Genomic DNA, 21,264 nt, shown 5'->3' on the forward strand with positions numbered 1-21,264 from the left:
CTTGACTCTATAAAGACAGGAACTATTTAAGATCTAGATCCTGATTCAGATTTCAGTTGAAAGGCTCTGAGAGGGTGTGGAGTAGTCACATTGATGTGAAATCCTTGCTACACTGAAGTTAATAGAAGTTTTGCCATTTACTTCAATGGAGACAGGATTGCATTCTAGGAGTCTGGGTTTCACAGCACTTTTAATATTTTCCTGATGTTCCTCCTCCATAGTTTTTCTATTTACTAAACATTCCTATATCTATATAGACTTTTCAAACTACTATATATAGCTAGAAAGCTTTCAAATAAAAATAAACCTACCAATCAAGGTTTGTTTCTTTTCTTAGTAGAACAGTGTACCGGTTGATTGCATTGTTACAGCAAGGGTATTTTGACAGAAATATAACAAGGTATTCTCTTACATTTGCAGAAAATACAAGGCACAGATACCTTAGCAAAATAATATTTCTATAGTATAAGCAATAGTTCAATGCAATTCTGTTTTTTCTCTATGCCCTAAACACAGAAATAATACTTTGTCCTAACATGAAGTTTCAGCAGCATTCACTTGGGGTTGAGGGAGGGGAGAAGAAAAGGGAACAGCAGGAGAAAGCTAAAAGTAAACTTATGACCCCAGATACAGTGATATTCCAGACCCTTATTACAACATCCAGTCAGGTGCAACGGAAATACATATGCAGCTGCACAGATTCAGTGAAAGCTGCTTGTTTATAAAAAAATATGTCACACCAGGATCTTAAATCTTATTAAAACATGTGATTCAATTTTTGTTTTCAAAGACAAAAAATAAATCTAAATGTCACAATCCATGTGATCACCCACTTTCATACTTTTCCAAGCACACGTAACTCCTGCTCTACCAATTTTAACTGTTTCCTTCTATTGAAAAATCTAACTCATGTTGATTTGGGGGGGGGGGGTTAAATCAAGACTCAACTACTGAAAGAAATGTAATTTGTCCTCCAGGACATTTCAAGGTTGAACAGCTCTTGTCTTATATTTAATTTTGAAGGAGAGTCTGGGAGATCTGTTGTTTGTAATCTTGCAGCCTTGTAAGTAGCTGAACTTCAGCAAACCATTAACACTATGGCACATAATCAAACATCTGGGTTGGAGAACAGGCTACCAGTTTTCAGCCCTTGGTTGTTTCCCCCCGTAGCAGGGTGCTGGTGCAAAAGCACCCTGCCCAGTCACCTCCAATCAGAGGAAACAGATTGGGGCTGATGGAAAAGGCCTGATGATTGGTAACACCTGCTGGCCTGACAAAAGAGCTATAAAGGCTGGGAAGCAGGCAGAAGGTGGGGGTTAGATAGTCAATGAACTCAAGGCTTCCTAGCTGAAGGCTGCCTCTGCCTGTAAAGGAGGTGACTAATCCTGCAAGACTTCTATATAGATAGACACTGGTGGTGGGAGAACCTTATATAAATAAAGACAACCCTTCACAACCCTGAAGCCTCTCTGAGCCTTATTGGGGGCAGCAAGCAGGCCCCAGGAACTGGAACCATGTTACACTGTCATGTCCAAAGTATTACTCACAAGATGAATCCTCTTCTTCCTGTTTTTCCTAGCTGTACTAATGGGCCTGATTCCAACTTTTTTTTTTTGGGGGGGGGGGGGGGTTGTTTGGTTGTGCTAACTTTAGACACAACCCAAAGTCCATTCTGAAACCAAAGGAAAGACTCCCATTGACTTCAATAGGTTTTGGATGAGGCCCTATTTCTGCTTTTGAATTGTTAATAGCTACTTAACACATTTTCATGAAATATCAATGATCCTGCAACTTAGAGCATGCAGGAGCACAGATGTGTCCAGTAAGGACACCACTGGGGGGTATGGATCTGGATTCATAGTGTGCTCCCAGCCAGTACCTGGCTCGGGCTGGAAAAGCTAATGATCCAACCAGTGGACCAAATTCAGTGATGAATTCCGGTCACGTGCCACCTGCGGCACGCTGGGCATATGCTAGGAAGAAAGACCCCACTGAAGTTAATGGGGATCTGGGGGGTGGTGGCAGTTCACCTGTGTGCCATCAATTGAAGGATTAGGGACTAAACCATTTGTTATTAACTAAAATTATATAGCTTTTGCCAGGACAAAGCCATGACTTTTCCCATGACAAACAACCAGCCTCGACCATAATCAATTAGTGTGTTAATCTGCTACCACATCATGTTTTACTAACTAAATGGCAGATTTCTGTCCCCTTCTCACTTGTTTGCTTTTTAATGTTCTTTAATTTATTTCATTTCCATGTATCTCATTTCATGAAGTGTTATTTTATTTTATTTTCTACATTGTTTGTATTAAGAAAATGATTTTTCCACCAGTGCCTGTCATGAACTGTTAGATAATTCCTGGGAAGAAATGCTTAGTGAGGAGAAAGTCCTCGGGGCTCTTTGACGAGCATCCAGCCATCTCTTTCTTGGATCAATAATAGTCTGCCTCCATAGTCCTAAACTATTGATTAGTGTCAAAACTGTTTCAAGTCTCTCATTTTGATTTATGGCATTTGCCTCATTCCTAACACGCACTATTTCAGGCATGAGTAAAATCAGCTTTGCTTTTCCTGCTCTAAGCTGCAGCCCTGCACTCACAAAAGTGTGAAGTTGCTTCTTAGAATCCAGGTGGTTAGCACAAACAAATGCAGTTTATTAAAACGTATATAAATAAAAGATATAGCCATGTAATCTGAGGCAAAAGCTATCTAGTTTCTGTGAGATTTGGTGCATCTTATATAAGCAGAGGTGCACATTGAAAATAGCTCACTTAAAAATATTTGTATTTGTCAATACAGCTCTTGAAAGTCAGTAAGTGATACCTGGCTATTAGGAGCAGTCATACAAATAAAATGGTGGCGTTTCTTTTTGTGTGGAACTTGCCTCTCTGTTTTATTTTATTCCCAAAACCCCAAAGCAGATTAATTTAAACAGTCACAGATCAGAGAACTGCTCGTCAAATTTGAGAGGCAGCTGACAGGAGGGAGTCGCTGCAGGTTCTGTGCTTGGAGGTAGCGGGACTTAATGAGGGATGCATTTGATCCCTCTGTGGGTTAGTTGTTGATTGTTTGTTCTCTGTGTATGGGCTGAGTAGCTGAGCCGTGGGCCCCTGAGTAAGCACAGTACCCTGCTAAAGGCCACAAGGCTCTAACCTTGGGAACTTCGATTAGTCCTTGCTAAAGCCTGTGAGGCTCTAACCCTTGGACCTGTGAGGCTATTTGAAGCCTCTGAGTGGTGAGGGGACAGAGTTGAGTAGAGCAAAGCAGGCAAGACTTGGTTTAAAAAGTCACTTGCTAGGCAAACTTGAGAGCCACAAACAAGAGGCAGCCAACAGGAGAGTTTCAGAGGGAGCTCAGAAAGGGAGTGTGAGTGATTTTCCTTCCATGTTCATCACTACACGTGATATCAAGATGCCCAGCAATAGACACTGGTGGTGACTTGCAATGGTTGTATCATGTTCTCTTTCCTAAGTAATGTCAGAAGGGATTTCCTGTGCACTAAGTGCAAATTGGTGGCTCTACTGGAGGAAAAGATTCTTGCATTGGAGGGGCAAGTGGAGATGCTACCGAGATTCGGAGAAGCTGAGGAGTTCCTAGAAAGCCAGGTTCAGGAAACACCAGTATCCCAGGAATAATGGGGCTGGCTGCCAAGGAATTGGAGAGGGAGGAGGCCTGACAGTTCATAACCACCAGATACAAGAGGTCACGGTGGCATTCTACACAGCTGGAGAGGATGAGGACAGGCAGGCTGTGGCCACTAGAGAGAAGAGAAGCAGGAAGAATTCCACATAGCTAGAAGTTTCAAAGCAATACCAGATCCTCAACATAGAAACTATGAAAGATACCTCTCAAGATCCAGTAGGTCCAAGGAAATGTAGAGATGCAAGGGACAAATATGTGAATGGTAGCTTGGCTCAACTGTAAATAAATCAAGCTTGCCCTCAAAGAGTTCTCTCACCATCCAAGAGAGACAGATGATCTGTGTTGGAGATTCAATACTCAGAAGAATCAAAAGAACATTATTCAAGGGACAGGTGGACAACAGGACAGTGTGCTGCCTTCCCAGAGCAAAGACACATGTCATCACTCTAAGACAGAACAGGCTTCTGAAGTCAACCGGCAAGGATCCATTGGTGATGATTCGCAAGATATCTCACAGATAACAGATGACTTCAGGGAACTCAGAAGTGTGCTGAAGAAGAACGTTCAAGCGCTCTTTCTTGAGATACTTCCTGTCCCATGAGCAAAGGAAGACAGAAGGCAGAAGATTCTGGAAATGGCTAGGTAAAGCATAGGCGCTGGCTTCCCCTCTTTCCCGTGGGTTCTCAACCCCTCCCCCCGTCTGCCTCCGGCCCTGCCCCCACTCCACCCCTTCCATGAGGCCCCGCCTCTGCCCCCATTCCAACCCTTTCCCCAAAGTCCCTGCCCCAACTCTGCCCCCTCTCTGCCCCTATTCCAACTCCTTCCCCAAATCCCCGCCCCGGCGCCCCCCTTTTCCCCGCCTCCTCCTCTGAGCGCACCATGTTCCTGCTCCTCCCCATCCCTCCCAGAGCATGCTAACGCTACCAAACAGCTGTTTGGCGGCGGCCGAGAAGCAGAGGGAGGTAGGCGGAGGAGCAGGGACACAGCGTGCTCAGGGGAGGAAGAGGAGGTGGGGCGGAGGGTGAGGGGAGCTTGGCTGCCAGTGGGTGCAGAGCACCCACTAATTTTTCCCCGTGGAAAATTTTTCCCCATGGAGCACCCACGGAGTTGGCACCTATGAGGTAAAAAGCAAAGGGTTTCATTTTAGTGAAACATTGGTCCACCTTCTGTGGGGAGAGAGGGCTGTACAGTTTGGATGGCCTCCACCTCAGCAGAAGGGGAGCCAATCTCCATGGGGACAGGCTGACTAGAGTAATCAGTAGGGCGTTAAACTAATAGAAAAAGGGAGGGGAAAAAGAAGAATGATATGAACACTCAGCATAAAATTGAGAAGTTGAGAATCAAATTAATCAAGGAACCAAAGGACATGAAGAGAAGAGATTCTTGAATTGCCTATACACCAGTGCTAGGAGCCTGGGTTACAAACAAGATGAACTGGGATTGCTCAGTTATGAGCAGAAAATGTGATTTAGTTGGCATTACTGAAACCTGGTAGGATGATGCCTATGATTGGAATGTTAAAATAAATGGTTATCGTCTATTTAGGAAGGATCAAGTGAGCAAAAGGAGAGAGGGAGTGACATTACCTGTTTCCCAGTCACTGATAACTCAGAAGAAAGCAATCTTGAATGCTTATAGATTAATGTCCTAACACATAAAGCACAAGATGGGGTATTACAGTACAGACCCGTTTAAGCGCGAATCCGCTTAATGCATGGTAGCACCATGCCTCCCAGTGCTACCTATTTAACACGCGAGACTCGTTAACACGCGCTACAGATTTGCTCCCTAACTCACTGACATAGAAATCGACAGGAAGTGCAGAATGGAAACGTGTTGTACATCTTTACCGCCGACGGGGGTGGGGGGGTGGGGAAGGGGCAGCAACATTAAAGCGCAGCCGTGGCAGGGCTTTAAGGACAGTCCTTTGCTGCGGCAGCGCTTTAAGGATCCTCAAAGCACTGCCGCTTGCGCTTCCCTCCCCCCCCCACCCCCGTCGGTGGCCCTGCTGGTAGGAACCCTTTAAGGGACCGCTTTAAGGATGGTCCTTTGCCGCGGCAGTGCTGGGCCGCCGACAGGGTGGGGGGGCGCAGCAACATTAAAGCGCTGCTGCAGCAAAGGACCCTGCAGCGCTTTAATGTCCCTGCCCCTTTTGCCCCCCCTCGGCCGCCGACGGGCAGTGGGAGGGCAAAGGGAGCAGCTGGCCCGAGGCCAGCAATTTAAAAGAGCCCGGGGCTCCGGATGCCACTACCGCAACAGCGGCATCCGGAGCCCTGGGCCCTTTAAATCGCCACGGGAACCCTGGGCGGCACGGACCAGGCGGCCTGGAAGGGCTGGCTGGGGGGATGCTGACCCCTAACCCCGCCCCTTCTGCCCGAGGCCCCGCCCCTTCCGAGGGTCAGAGCCGCCTCCGTACCGGTAAGTGTCCTGTGTAGTAATAATAATGTTTTAATTAGATTACACCTTTGATTTTATATTCTTGCAAAGTGCCATTAACAGATAGGCCTGCAGTATTTGGGACACTGTGAATATGTATGTAATCCTAGATAATTATACATGTACATATAGATATCTTAAGATATTTCAGCATGGCCCTCTTAACCCAGGGTCTGTTAACACGCAGTCGTGACAACTTGACTCCCGACATCCGTGTGTAAACGGGTCTGTACTGTAGTTGATGTCTGCTAGAGAACACCAAATCACACTAGGGAACAAGATGACCAGCTCCTTACACACCTATCTATAATGTGTAGGAAAAAAAGCTGTGTGATCACTGGGGACTTCAATTTGAGTGACATATGCTGGAGGTCTCATGTTGCCAGTATTAAAACATCCGTCGAATTTCTAAACATAGATGACAATTTCCTAACTCAAAAAATGATGCAGACAACTCAGGGGAATTCTTTATTAAACCTTGTTTTAGCAGATAAAGAGGAACTGATCACAGAACTAAAAATCAATGATGGCTTAGGTACAAGTGATAGTGGCTTGATCACATTTATAATGTGCAAGTCCAATCAGCTTAGCTTGGAGGAAGAATGTAATAAAAAATATTAATGATAAATGGGATAATTTAAGAACATCTTACTAGATACCTAAAAAAACATAATTCCACAATCAAGGAAGAAGGCTGTACTGGTTAAAAAATAAACTACCTGCATTAGCAGGGAAGTGAAGGCAGCTATAACAAACAAACAAAAATATATATAACAAATGGAAGAAAGGGGAAGTTGATATAAATGAATATAAGTTCAGAATTGTAGAAAAATGATAAGGGAAGCAAAGGGACACTAAGAGAAATCTATGGCCAGCAAAGTTAACAACAAAAAAGAGTTTAAAAAACATATTAGAATTAAAGAATCCTGACTATGGTATTGGTCCCTTACTAGATGGAAAAGGTAGAATTATCAATAATAATGCGGAAAAGGCAGAAGTGTTCAATAAATATTTCTGTTCTGTAATGGGGTGGGAGGACAGATGATATAGTTTCATCGTACGGTGGTGATACCACTCTTTCCATTCCACTAGTATTTCAGGAGGATGTCAAAGAGCAGCTACTAAAGTTAAACATTTTTAAAACAGCAGGTCCAGATAACTTGCATCCAAGACTTTAAAAGAGCTTGCTTAGGAATGCACTGGACAATGAATGTTGATTTTCAATAAGTCTTAAAGCACTGGGGAAGTTTCAGAAGACTGAAAGAAAGCTAATGTTGTGCCAATTTTTAAAAGGGGGAAATGGGATGACCCAAGTAATTATAGGCCCATCAATCTGACTTTGATCCTGGGCCAAGATAATGGAGCTGCTGATATGTGACTCGATTAATAAAGAATTTAAGGAGGGTAATGTAAATTAATGCAAATCAACATGATTTTATGGAAAATAGAGTATATCAAATTAACTTGATATCCTTTTTGATAAGACTACAAATATGGTTGATAAAGGTAATAGTGATGACATAACATACTTAAGACCTCTGTAAGGTATTTGACTTGGTATCTCATGACATTTTGATTAAAAAACTAGAATGTATAAAATTAACATAGTATACATTAAATGGATTAAAAATTGGCTATCTGATAAATCTCAAAATGTAATCATAAATGGGGAATCATCATAAAGTGGGCATGGTTCTAGTGGGGTCCTTCAGGGATCAGTTCTTGGCCCTACACTATTTAACATTTTTATCAAATGACCTGGAAGAAAACAGAAACTCACCACTGACCCAGTCTGCAGATTACACAAAAATTGGGCAAGTGGTAAATAATAAATTGATTCCTTGATTCAGCATGATCTGCATGACTTGATAAACGGGGGACAAGCAAGCAGTATGAATTTTAATACAGCTAAATGTAAATGCATACATCTGGGAGCAAAGGACATAGGTCATATTGACAGGATGGGAGACTCAATCTGGGGAGCAGTGACTGAAAAAGTTTTGGGCGGATAATCAGCTGAACATGAGCTCCCAATGTGACACTAGAAAGAGCTAATGCAATCCTGGGATGCATAAACAGGGGAATCTTGAGTAGTAGAGAGATTATTTTACCCCTATATTTGGCACTGGTGTGACCACTGCTAGAATACTGTATTCAGTTCTGGTGCCCATAAACAAGAAGGATGTTAATAAATTGGAAAGCGTCAGAGAAGAGACAAAAGAATGATTAAAGGATTGGAAAACGTGTCCTTTAGTGACAGACTTAAGGAAATTAGTCTATTTAGTTCTACAAAGAGAAGGTTAAGGAGTGACTTGATTTAATAATTGGCTCTTCAGTCTAGCAGAGAAAGGTATAACACAATCCAATGACTGGAAGTTGAGGCGTAAATTCTTAACGATGAAAGCAATGAACCATTGGAACAATTTGCCAAGGTTTGTGGTGGATTCTCAATCACTGACCATTTTAAAATCAAGATTGGATGTTTTTCTAAAAGATCTACTCTAAGAATTATGTTGGGAAAGTTCTATGAGCTGTGTTGTACAGGCGGTCAGACTAGATGATCACATTGATCCATTCTGGCCTGGAATCTGTGAATTTGTTCCCAGTCTACAACTGGCTTTGCATGGGCAGACCCTTGTGCGTACAACAACAATTGCAGAATTGGAGCTTTTTTTAAAACAAAAAACAAAAAACCAAGGATGCACTTCAGCTGAAAGTTGCAACAGGGCACAACAAAGTTGTTGAGTTCCACCTCAAGTGGGACTGAAAGCTATGCATAAGTGCTGTAAGGTTAAAACTGTTGTCTTCTGCATTAGGTAGTACTAGGTCTCAAATCTCCTGCCTGCCTGCTCCCTTTCTGGCATATATTCAGGGTGCAGAATGGTTAGCTGTGGGTGGGAAATGGCTTGATGAGGAGACATCGGTTTAAAAACAATCCACCTCCCCCCCCTTCAATGCTAGATATTTTCTTCTTTGGCCTTACTCTACTCCTAGGCAAAAAAGTAATTTGCTCCCATAAATGCAGGATTCACTCCATTGCTCTCTCTTTCTTGCCCATCATCACTTTTTATCTTGCATTTGTATATGTGCAAGATTGCACCTGCAACTTACATAGGCTGAAGCTTTATATGGAAAAAGGGCACAATCAGTATTCAGCCATTTTAACTTCCTCCTTCTCCTCTCTGGTTGCCTCATTTGGTAAAGTTTTAAAAAGTTAGTAACCATGTTTAACTTTTTAATTAAATTCTTCAAAAATATGGCAATGCAGAATGCAAGTGAACATGAGATTGTGTTGAACTTCTGTTTCTCATTTAAAATTATGCCTAAGCTCTTGCCAAAGTACTTTTGAAAACAATTCCACAATAATTTGCTCTTGCCAGATGAACACAACAATTAGAATAGTTAAAGTTTCAACTGATTTATTATTTTTAAGAGAAACAGACTTTCTAATATTTAGTCTAACTCCAAAAAACATGAATAGAAAATTGAAATGAGGGTAGACACTGTCAGTGATACTGCTATTCACAAAATGAATATTAACTACACCTAATCCGTGTTCCGTGATAAACTGAGTCAGAACACTAAATTACTGGAAAAAATCCTCTGCTGTAGGAAATGTCTCTCTCAAGACAGAAGCTGGGAGTAGTGACATCAGCATGCACTTAATAAAAAAAAATTACTTTAGTCTTTTGTCAGAACATTTCATGGCCCTAAAAATGTTGCCAGAAAAATATTCTGGGTTTTGTTTTGTTTTTTTGAAAATCCTATCTTACTGTATAGGCTCAGAGAGTATGAGGCCGGTAGATTAGTGAGTGGCGATGATTAGAGATATTGGGAGGGGGATATAGGTTTTGCAAGGGACATGTGTGTGGATGGGAGCAGGACGACTCAGAAGGAAATTGAAGGTTCTTAGGACTTTCCATTATTGGGAACTCATTCTCTAACCGCTGTTCTTCACATTTGGTCTTGGAAGTACTTCTCACTGAAGACTATTTAAAGCTGAATTCTGAAACTTAGCATGTAGTTTGAGCTAACTGCATCAAAAACTGTATGGCAATAACTTCTTATACTGGAAAGAGTGCAGTTTTGTTCAGTCTCTCATAAATTGAAAAAGGGTTAAATTGATTTTGCTTAAATCTTCATGGAGATTTTTTTCACCTTTGGGCCACAATCAAGCATGGAAAACTTCAACCACAAAGAAAAGCCCTCCAGAAAGTTTTGAAATCATGGAGTTATAAATTAAATTTTACGTACAGCATTCACTGCAATCATATATTACACTGCTGTCAATATGAATCATGTTGACATTGCACCTTGCATCCCTAAAGATATTACATATTGAGGCCAGATCCTAAACCCATTTAAGGCAATGCGAGTCTTGCCATTAACTTCAGTTGGAGTAGTACCAGGCTCTTGAAGTGATATACCCATGCCATTGATCATTTCATTCACTATGGTGAAGCAGCTACCTAAATACCCAGCAACACTATATAATAAGCACAATACACCAAGAAGGTAATGGAAAACTGGAATTCCCCACACTGAAATTTGGGCAGGATGTAGGGATAATGCCACTACCAAGAGTCATCTTCTTCTAGTCTTAGTCCTATCTGTATGGGCTTGGCTCTGAGTCCCTCTTCTCCATTTCAGTCTGTCTTGAAGCAGTTCTTTGGAAAGTCAGAAGTTAATCAGATTCTTTTGTATGACATCCATCCAGCTACCTTTTGGTCTTCCAACTCCTCTTAACCTAAAAGTAGAGGGTAACACCCTGTTTCCTACATATTCTTTCAATCTTCTTTTCACATTTTTTCTCTAACACTGCTCTACAGCCAAAATGCTTCTGAAATAAATGTAGTCAAACTTTACTAATTCTGGGTCACTGAGAATGAAAATGATGCTTAAAATTGTTGATTGGCTCTAGTTCTTGCTTAATAAAAATAACAACTGCAAACAATCCAGACCTCAAATATACATTTTACCTCAAAAACCACCTCTCAGTAAGCATAATGAGTCCTGTCACGTGCAGGGAGGGTGTTTCCATACTCAGGAAAATGCCCAGTAACACTTCTTGCAACAACTTCTCTGGTGGTCTCTCATCCAAGTACTGATCAGGCCCAAGCCTATATGGAATGTGAATACTTATATGCCAAGATTTTTCCGTGAGGTAGATTTCACTGTAGTAATAAATACCATGAAAACTCTGCCACCCTGAATGGCAACATGAGAAGAGGTGACACTGATGTGATTTGGGAGCAGGTAGAAAGAAGAAACATTTCCTGCAAAACTTCAGTTCATTATAGACATTCTGATTCTGTTGAGCTTTTAAAAGCAAAAGAGACGTTTGTATACAGCTGAAGCTCGTTGCCACTGAGTGATGTAAACTTGAGAGCAGAAGAGTCAAAAAGAAATGGAAAATGGCTTTTGCTATTGGGAGAGTTTGTAAAACATGTTCAGACATAGCTTCATTCCATGGACCACATATAAAGATTGATCAGAAAACCCTCTGATCAGAAATGGTTCTGAGCCCACATTAAGACACGGGCTTTCATTGTTAATGTATTAGTGTCAGCATGAGAAACAAAGATCTGCCAACTTAAAATGTCAAATTTGCATCTCTGAACTATAAAATATTAATCTGGTTCCTGCTGTAGTTGTATGTCGTTAAAGACTCCCGAGGGTATCAAACCCAAATCCTTCACATTTCAGTTTTATTTAGTGAAACAGCAGAACAATTTGTCAGACCACATTGTATCCTCCGTTGAAAGGAACTTAACTAATGAATTAGCTGCATTTTGTTGGTGATAGCACCAACCAATGTTTGGAAGGGCTGCTTGCCAGGTTAAAAATAATGTGTTCTACTAATTGCAGGAGGAACCTGGCGACAACCAACGTGCACTGGCTGCAGTGCACAGATTGTGCACAATGTTGTTTGGCTGGGGCCAAGGCCTGCCAAAGAAAATGTAGACGCAACTGTCAACAAGATTTACAGTGATGCTTCCATTTATGCAGCAGTAATGGGAGTTCTGTGATTTTTGTTGAAGGTTGGCACAAACAACTACCGATCCATAGCAACATGCTGATCATTGCCAGAGAAAAAAATTTACATTGATTTAACATCATCCTTCCCGACAGTAAAATGCCCAAACCTAGCAACTCTCTGGCATGTAAAATGAGAGATCAGTACACAGACACACAAAAAATCTGAAAAATTAGAAACGTATGAACACATTGGAGTTTATGCTTAATTTACATGTTTGATACACAATAGAGCTCCAGACAAGAACTAAAGCACAGTGTCTATATGGCATTAAACAATTCCCATTTTTACCTATAAAGAGCAAATGTTAAAAGAATGCAAACACTAGTTTTGATTCTATCATGTTCTGGACAGCACATATGACACATTACATTAATTATTGCACATGGCAAAAAGTGTTCAGATTTGCAGTTGGGATATACAATTTAGGCAGAGGCTACAGACTGGTATTTCTCTTATCATGACTCACTCTACTGAAAATCTAATACATTTGGTTCTGATTATATTATTAGTTAGGTTGCGATTTAATCATGGAGGTCATGGAAATCACGGAATCCATGACTTCCAAAGACCTCTGTGACTTCAGCTAGCGCCAGCTGGGAGCTGCAGGGTCCCCTGCTGCTTGTGGAGGCAGGGAGCTGCGGGGAGGTACCCCCGCTGCAGCTCCTGGCCGCCACAGGTGGCAGGCAGACCCCCACAGCTCCCGGCCACTGCAGGCAGCAGGGGGACCCCTGCAGCTCCAGGCCATTGCAGGTGGCAGTGGGGGAACCCCACAGCTCAGAGCCATCAGCAGAGGGGGACCCTGCAGCTCCCAGCCCACCGGCAGATGTCCAGGCTCCCCATTTTGTCACGGATATTTTTAGTAAAAGTTAGGGACAGGTCACGGGCTTCCGTGAATTTTTCATTATTGCCTGTGATCTGTCCGTGACTTCTACTAAAAAATATCCGTGACAAAAATCTTAGCCTTAATTAGTAGGAATAATTCTCTCTCTGTTAATGCCTGCACTAGCACAAATTCTCAACACTTCTAGGGTGGAATATTTCTTACTAGCGTAGTCTTCCTGTTTGTTTCCAGTCATCTGCTGCTGGGTAGAGTTTTTACTCATCATCAGCACTTTCACATTTAAGAACTGCACATGTTCGCCTCTTCCTGTTGCACAATTTGGCCAAATCAGAGGAGCTGTGGAGTGAAGAATAATGGTGGAATAGGGAAGTGGCACTACTTACTATACATGTTCTATGATCAAACAGAACTTCAGAGCTGCCATTATGACACTTTTTGTGAGCATTATAGTCACTTAAATGTAAAAAAAATCCAAGTCAAAATGCTGGGATCGCAGCAGCCAATTTGATCTCATATTAAGGTTCTATGAGTGAAAGAGTCTTATTTGTTTGTGCAACAACCAAAGGTAGAGCCCAGAGCTTGGAAGAATGGCAGAAGGCCATTCCATCCTTGTAAATCTCAACAATGCTAATTTCATTGCAAGTCAGTGGATTGTTTTCTCACTTCCTCAGAACTAGCTGGGTGTTTCATACTTACTTTTGGTGTATTAATCAGTGGTGATTTATGTCTTATTCAGCCATTCAAGAGATTTGTTTGTGTAAGCTAGTCTATAAATTGAGATTTCCCTGAAGTGTATCCAAACCACCCGGAAGAAAACTAAAGGTCCTCACATTTTCCAAATACACAGCTGTTACATGACCAAGAACAAAATTATCTAAGAACTAGTTAGTGAGATATTCTATGCTGCTTTTAGTGCTAGGAAGAACAACTGTTAGCAACAATTTGCACTTCCTTTGTATAACATGGAATTTCATATATCAGTTGCAGATAATTTAATTTTCACCAGTGGCATAGTATCATTTTAGGAGTTATCATCTGTTTCCTGCAACTTGCTTCTTTCTGAGAAGGGTTTAAGCTCCTAAAATGAGATGTGGAATTGTACTGTCCTCAATGATTTTCATAAGGTAATCATGAATTAGAGATGATCCCAAGTGGAATAATGTTAGCATGTCTTTGGCCTCTTAAGAAAGCACACTCTTCAGACATTGCTCTAGCTTGTTTCTCTTTGCATTGTAAACAGACATTCTATTATTAGTGCCTTATGTTTTAGAGATCTCTGGTATAAACTCATCTCACTTTTACAAATTTAATCTTCCACCTACAAGCCAAGGATATACCATGACTGTATCCACTCTGAGTATTTCAGACCAGCACACAGCGAAGCTCTCCTTTCTGCTGCAGGAAACAAGAGATGGTCGCATCTTACCATGTCTTCTATCAGTGTGTACACCTGATATTGTACACGTATTAAGAAACTAATGAGAGTTGTAAAGATGGTGGTTCTTAAGTTTGTGACCATTTACTAAGGCAGATAGCTGTAAATGTGGCACTGATATTAAATATACCCCCACAAAAAAGAATCTTTTAAAACTCCAGGTTAGTGCGTGTACTGAATTAGTAATCTGGAAACAGTACATATGCTGTCAAATGGTATACAAACAGTTTCATTCTGAATTCCCCCACTAGGATATGGTCTCATTATTAAACAAACAGGGAAAGTGACCCCAAATTACATACATATAGCATAACTAGAACTGACACTAAAATGGTGTGGTGTTTAGATGCTGCATGTGATTATTAGAACTGGGAGCACTGGCTGTTGGTAGTCTGAAAGGACAGGAAACAGGAAGGAGAGGGGAGGAGTTGAGGAGGCTGGGAGAGTTACAGAGTGTGCAGCTACAGATTGGAAAAGAGACTTCCACTGTAAATAAAGTTCTGTTGAAGTTGTTAATACTTTGCTTGGTGGATACAACAAATGGCTTATATTGGGATCACTGTTTAATATATGTATTAACTTTTTGGAGGATGAAAGGAAACACTGAGTTTGTTAAGTCAGCTGACTCCACTAAAGCTCTGATCCTGTGTGAATAACTTTTTGCATGCTAGTAGTCTCCTTGAGTTCACACAGTTACTCGTGGGCTTCAGTGTTTGCAGGCTCAGGACCACTGTTTTTATTCATCAAAACTAAAGTAGATTGGACAGCACAGGGCAGATTAAAAGTTATGCACACTGGCAAATATAGTTAGATTTCTTATCGATACTGAGTGCCTCTGAACTAGCAGGATCCTCTGAGGAAAAAAGGTCATAAGTTCTCATGGATTATTCAATGGAGAGGTTTGCCCAATGTACAGCAGCAGTTAAAAGACTTCTCTGAAGCGTAATCATGACATTTTCAATTTCACTGAAAGCTGGAGTAATTTTAAAAGGGATATAAAATACAGAAAATATTGTAATGAGATAGCCATCAATGGTATATCTTCATATGAATGACTGTGTCTAATTTTGGTCCACTCACCACTAACACGCAGCAGAAGCTGAAAAGATTAATAGATTCATAGATTCTAGGACTGGAAGGGACCTCGAGAGGTCATCGAGTCCAGTCCCCTGCCCGCATGGCAGGACCAAATACTGTCTAGACCATCCCTGATAGACATTTATCTAGCCTACTCTTAAATATCTCCAGAGATGGAGATTCCACAACCTCCCTAGGCAATTTATTCCAGTGTTTAACAACCCTGACAGTTAGGAACTTTTTCCTAATGTCCAACCTAGACCTCCCTTGCTGCAGTTTAAACCCATTGCTTCTGGTTCTATCCTTAGAGGCTAAGGTGAACAAGTTTTCTCCCTCCTCCTTATGACACCCTTTTAAATACCTGAAAACTGCTATCATGTCCCCTCTCAGTCTTCTCTTTTCCAAACTAAAGGTCTCTGTTAGCCTGTCCATTAAGTCAAGAGGAAGGGGAAGCACAATTATATTAAAGGGCAGTAAATTTAGAGCCAATAAAAAGTTAAATAATTATTTATGCAATATATATTCAACCTGTGGGATTCACTGCTGCAAGAGATCATTGAGACACAGTACTGAAGTTGAGTTTTTTCTTCAGACCAAAAAAGTTTTTATTGGCATAGAAGATACTGACAGTTTACATAAACTTATATCCAAGTTTACATTACATATAATTTATACACACATGGTATTTTGGCTGATACAGAAGTATCATCCATACAGCATTATAAGCTCCCTGAACTTACAAAGAAAATTTCAAAATCCTGTTCCTGCTCATTGCCTGACAACCTTTCCATAACATATTAGTTACAGAGACCGAGAGGGCATTTACTGGAAGTCTATTTGCAAATCTATTCCCAGATTTCTTGAAGCAGGAAATGCACTTAAGCTCATATTACACAGTGTTATTTTGTGAATAGATTCAAAAATATTTTTGCTTTATGCTTCAAAATCAGGAAGGTAGTGTACTGTCTCACATGCCAGAAACACTTTCTTTCTGCCAAAATGGTGGGTAACAAAGGGTGGGCCTTGGATTTTCTTGTGCAGTCACTGGTATCTGTTTTCTTTGTTCCCAAAGCCCTTTAAGGAGAAGTAGCTGGATCTCAAAACAGATAGAGCTATGAATAATAAAAAAGGGAACCTCTATTGCATTGCATTGGCTTATTGCATTGCTCTTTGTTTTGTTTTGTTGGCATAGATCACCCTGTGAGTGGAATGAATAGGTCTGAATTAAAAAACTGGAAGTTTTTCTGCCTCCTTGTAACCCAAGCAGATTCAAAAGCATCTTCATAGTATATACCCAAGTGTTAAGCTCAGCTACACAAATTTTCAGTTCACTATAATGCATTTTACAGTGCTATCAAACTCACCACCACTTTCTTTCTTCAGAAGCTGGAGCTAGTGCTGTTCTGCCCTACTCACTGGGCATTAAACCCAATGGATTAGGTGCAGACTGTCATTATATAACTGTCAAAGGGAAATGAAGTGTTCCTGGTTGGATTTAATAATTAACTGGACAGTTTTCTGAGCACTAACATTTATAGCTATAAAAGCTATTGCAAATGTACAATCAAATCTCATGTTTTAGGGCCTAATCTGACCAATGCAGATGTAAGGGGACTGTTGCCCCCTTACTAACATTCAGTGGGGGTGTTTTGGTTGACTAGCTCCCAGCACTAAAAGGGGAGGGGTCAATGGCAAATCAGGAGCCTGAGACTGACAGTCCCCAGGAACAATGGGGAGAGGCCAATGCTCCAGATCAGCCTGATTGACAAGGCGGGCAGGCTAATTAGGGAGTCAGGAGGCCAGGGGGAGTCCCGTCCTCCGTGTGAACTGGAATTGCCTGAGTCAGACAGATGGGGGGCTGAGTTAAGGAGAGAGCAGGGGCCCGAGCTAAGCTGCTGGAAGCAGAGCTGCAGCGCCAAAGCCAGAGCACAGCCCAGAGAGATCAGACCTGCCCTGGGAAGAGAGCTGCAGCAGCCAGAGCCAGAGGGGAGTCCTCAAGGGCAGGGAGGCCTCTGGGTAAAGGAAGTGGGAGCGAGGACTCAGATCCTTTCAGCAGCCCACTTCACCGGGGTAGTGCAGAAGCCAGGAAAGTTCCCCAAAATAGCGGGACCATTCCCCCGCTTACACAGAGGTCAAGTAGGAATTTCTCCCCTTCTCTGTGTACAAACACTGCATGACTAACTAGGTGCATTATAGAGGTCATTAGTAAATAAGGTTAGCAGTCGCCTAAAACAGCAGTTCTCAACCAGGGGGTTGCGAGCAGGTTCCAGGGGGTCCGCCAAGCAGGGATGGCATTAGACTTGCTGGGACCCAGGGTAGAAAGCCAAAGCCAGAGCCCCACCGCTGAAGTCCAAGCCCCAAGCTGCGGTGGGGTTGAGGCAAGCCCTGCCACACTGGGGCTGAAAAACAGTTGTTGTGGCACAGGTGGACTGCAGAGTTTTTATAGCATGTTGATAGGAGGACTCAGAAAGAAAACAGTTAAGAACCCCTGCCCTAAAGGATAGTATATTGACCATTGATCTGATCTAGTACTGTAAATTTCATGTACAGTACTACTATTAAGCAGGATTCAGTATCTCAAAAATCATCAGCATTTCATAAATCCCTCTGTATTTCTCCCTCATGGACCACTGACATATTTTGTGATGTAAAAGATATAAAACATACACACTGTCACAGTTGTAGAACTAGCTGCATTTCTGTCCCCCTTTGTGGTCTGAGTGCACCTCTCAAGTGTCACGCCTAGGCTGATTCCCTCGATTCCCCGGAATCGGGCCCCATGCCTAAGAGGGTCCAGCGCCCAGCCAGAGCGCAGCAAGCCCACGGCCCCTCTCCCCTGGCCGGAGCTCCAAAGCCCCGCTCCCCCGGCTGCAGCTCCAAAGCCCCGCGGCCCTGCTCTCCCGGTTGGAGCACGGCAAGCCCGGCGGCACCCCTCCCTGGGCCGGAATGCGGCAATACAAAGTGCCACCGAAGACTTGGAGCACTGCCCGGTGAGTATAAGCCCCACGAATCGGGCCCCGCACTTGCTAAAGCCGGCCCTGGCCTGTACCTGTCCTGGGTAGAATTCCACAGTTCTTCCACTCTTGGAACAGGCCCTGGGCTGCAGCACCCTGTGTGTCAACTGCACTTACCCAAGTCTAACTGCGTTCACACACCTACGGTTCTTCCCTTTGGAAGTCTATGACCAGTTGTACTGTATATGGTGATCAGACATCCTTCTTACACCAGGGCATTGTTTATTTGAACAATAGGAACAACGCATTTAGAAAAGAAGGATTTTAAGTCTACATACGTTTATCTCACCTAAAGACTTACCATCTCCAGATATTAACCTACATAGGGCTATCTTCTTCAGACACCCCAGCTGGCCAGCAGGCACCTCTGTCTCAACCTGGTTCCCCCAAACAGCTCCACCTTCTCTTCAGAGAGAGACCTTTTTAAAGCTACTACAGTCCTTCTTTGTTCTTAAGCTTTGTCTCTTCTGCACAAAACCAGTCCTATAGGCTCAGCAAGATAGTGAACCAGAGTCCACAGAGACAATGAATGGCTCTGCCATTGTCCCTTAACAGCCCTCTAATGTTTGCTGGATGGTGGCTCATCTTGAACCATTCTTTCTTTTCCTGTTTCTTTTTTCCCCAACAGCCCTCATATTAAACCTCACAATAACCACATCAGCACACGGTATTCAAAAACTATTTCAGAGCATCTGTACTTCGGTAATACATACTCTTAAAACATTAAAAGCCTAATTTATGCTTTAATACAGCCTCCTTTTGCATGCAAGCACACCAAACAAACATTTTTAGATCACTATCACCTGCATGATAAAGCAAGGTGGTTTACATGCACAATATCCATTTTGACAAATACGTTTTGTGAATGAGAAGTCTATCACTTATGTGTGCAAGGAATGGAATCTGTCCTCAGTGGTACAAGATGTGTGCATGTGTACAAGCTGCCTTTTAAAAATCTAACCCAAAAAGGATTAAAAATGGTAAAACTCAGTCTAATGGTAAATACGTTAAAAAAAAAATCTGAATTTACCCTAAGCAAGTTCAGCCTTGAAATAATTAAAAAGATCAATTCTTCAGAACTCGATTTATCCAACACCAAATTTTGGAGACTATAAAAAAAATGTAAAACTCCCTCTATGAATAATTGTTGAAAATAAAAATAAGCAGGCCATAGTTATTGATGGATAAAACAAAATGCCATGCATGATTTACTTGAAAACATGCAATGGGGCCATAAAGAACTTGTTTTGTAAACTACTGTGAGATGCCAAAGTCAGAACTTAACTGTAAAAGTTGCAAAAGAAAATAAACACAATTTTGTCCAAATTCATTCCATTCCATTGCAAAGGCATCTGTTAGTGATTATGAGCCAGTATGGTCTATTGTAAAAGCTTTATACGGGTTATAGCCAATATTCTTCAAATATGACATAACTTAAAATAACTGGTTGCTAAACAAATATTTGATGCATGAGAAACAGCTGTAAGAAAAAGAAAATCTCAGATTGCTTTGTACACTAACAGTTCAATAAGTCCAAAACCCTTCCTGCTTCCATTTCAATAGTAAAAAACCCTAAGGGGATAGAGTCAAAGATTATATAAATTGTGGTGTAACTTGTACAATGGTAGATGGAGGGTAAATCTGTGGAATTTACAGGTTGTAGAAGGAAAGTGGTCAATAGAAGGGTGAAAACAAAACAGGCCATGAGCCCCCACCTTTATCTTAGACTTTCTCACACCATCCTGATGTCTGTTTTTCAACACACCCTTGGCTTATAAATTATCCTTGTTTCAGTGTCCTGGAAGGGTCTCTGCCTTGTTATATAATACACACTTACTCCCATTTATTAGCATGTAACTTACATCACCATTTATGTCACCTCTACATTTGGCCAAAGTTGTGTGAACCAAGGTAAACGTACTCTAAACAGATACAAAATCGCATATTCCAGCCTCTGATCATCTTGTATAAATATGTAAAGGGAATTTTTTTATTTAGACAACTAATCTTTTTCCTACTATCAGTCATTAGACATTAAACAGATTTCCTTTTTATCACCACCAAATGACCAGGTACCTTCAGAACCTGCTGCTACAGAATGCTCCCTCCATTCTCAAGGGCCACTCACTGGCAACCGGATTTTAAGTGAGTATATTTGTCTCAGTCTCGAGGAAGGCGCAGATGCCTTTGCTTTGATATATGAAAGGGGCCTCCCCTAACCCAGACCAGTGAAGGAGCTCAGCATTCAAGCTTTGTATTCCCCAAATTACAACACTTGGTTAATTTAGAATCAAGATTGCTCAAGTGCAAATGTCACCTTCATAATCTCTAAAAATCTAGGAAATCAGCACTGCAAGTCCTCCTTTGTTCCACTTCACGATATAGGTTCTCTGTCCTTGTCATACTCACCCATAACCATCCACTACTCACAATGTACATACCTTCTCCACCATACTTGGGAGCAAGTGTGCAGCCTTAACTCTGACAATGCTGATGGTAAAGAGAGATGGGGCAGCGGAAGAGCACAGTAGCGTGTAGTGGGCAAGGGCTGAACAGGGTGCTTGGGTGGAGGTGAGCCTAGTGGCATCAATGATTGTAGGACTTCCCAATGTTGGTGATTTAGAGCCTCTGGTGTACTAGGCAGCTGCACTATGGGGAACCCTTGATGCACCAATATCCTGGACTGGGACTCCAGGGTCCCTGCAAAGCACTGATTCCCCACCACTCTAGGGTCTCCCTTACACAAATCCTCTTCCCACCAGACCATCCCTGC

At 41.9% G+C, this 21,264-nt stretch overlaps 1 protein-coding gene across 1 annotated transcript in view; it reads right to left on the bottom strand.

Annotated features, from left to right (window-relative positions):
- LOC135973651 (uncharacterized) overlaps nucleotides 1-21,264 on the bottom strand; it is a 35,640-nt gene that overhangs the window by 9,819 nt on the left and 4,557 nt on the right. The window lies entirely within an intron of this gene.

This window comes from Chrysemys picta, chromosome 9 (genome assembly GCF_011386835.1).
Source record: "Chrysemys picta bellii isolate R12L10 chromosome 9, ASM1138683v2, whole genome shotgun sequence".
NCBI classification, from domain to species: domain Eukaryota; kingdom Metazoa; phylum Chordata; order Testudines; family Emydidae; genus Chrysemys; species Chrysemys picta.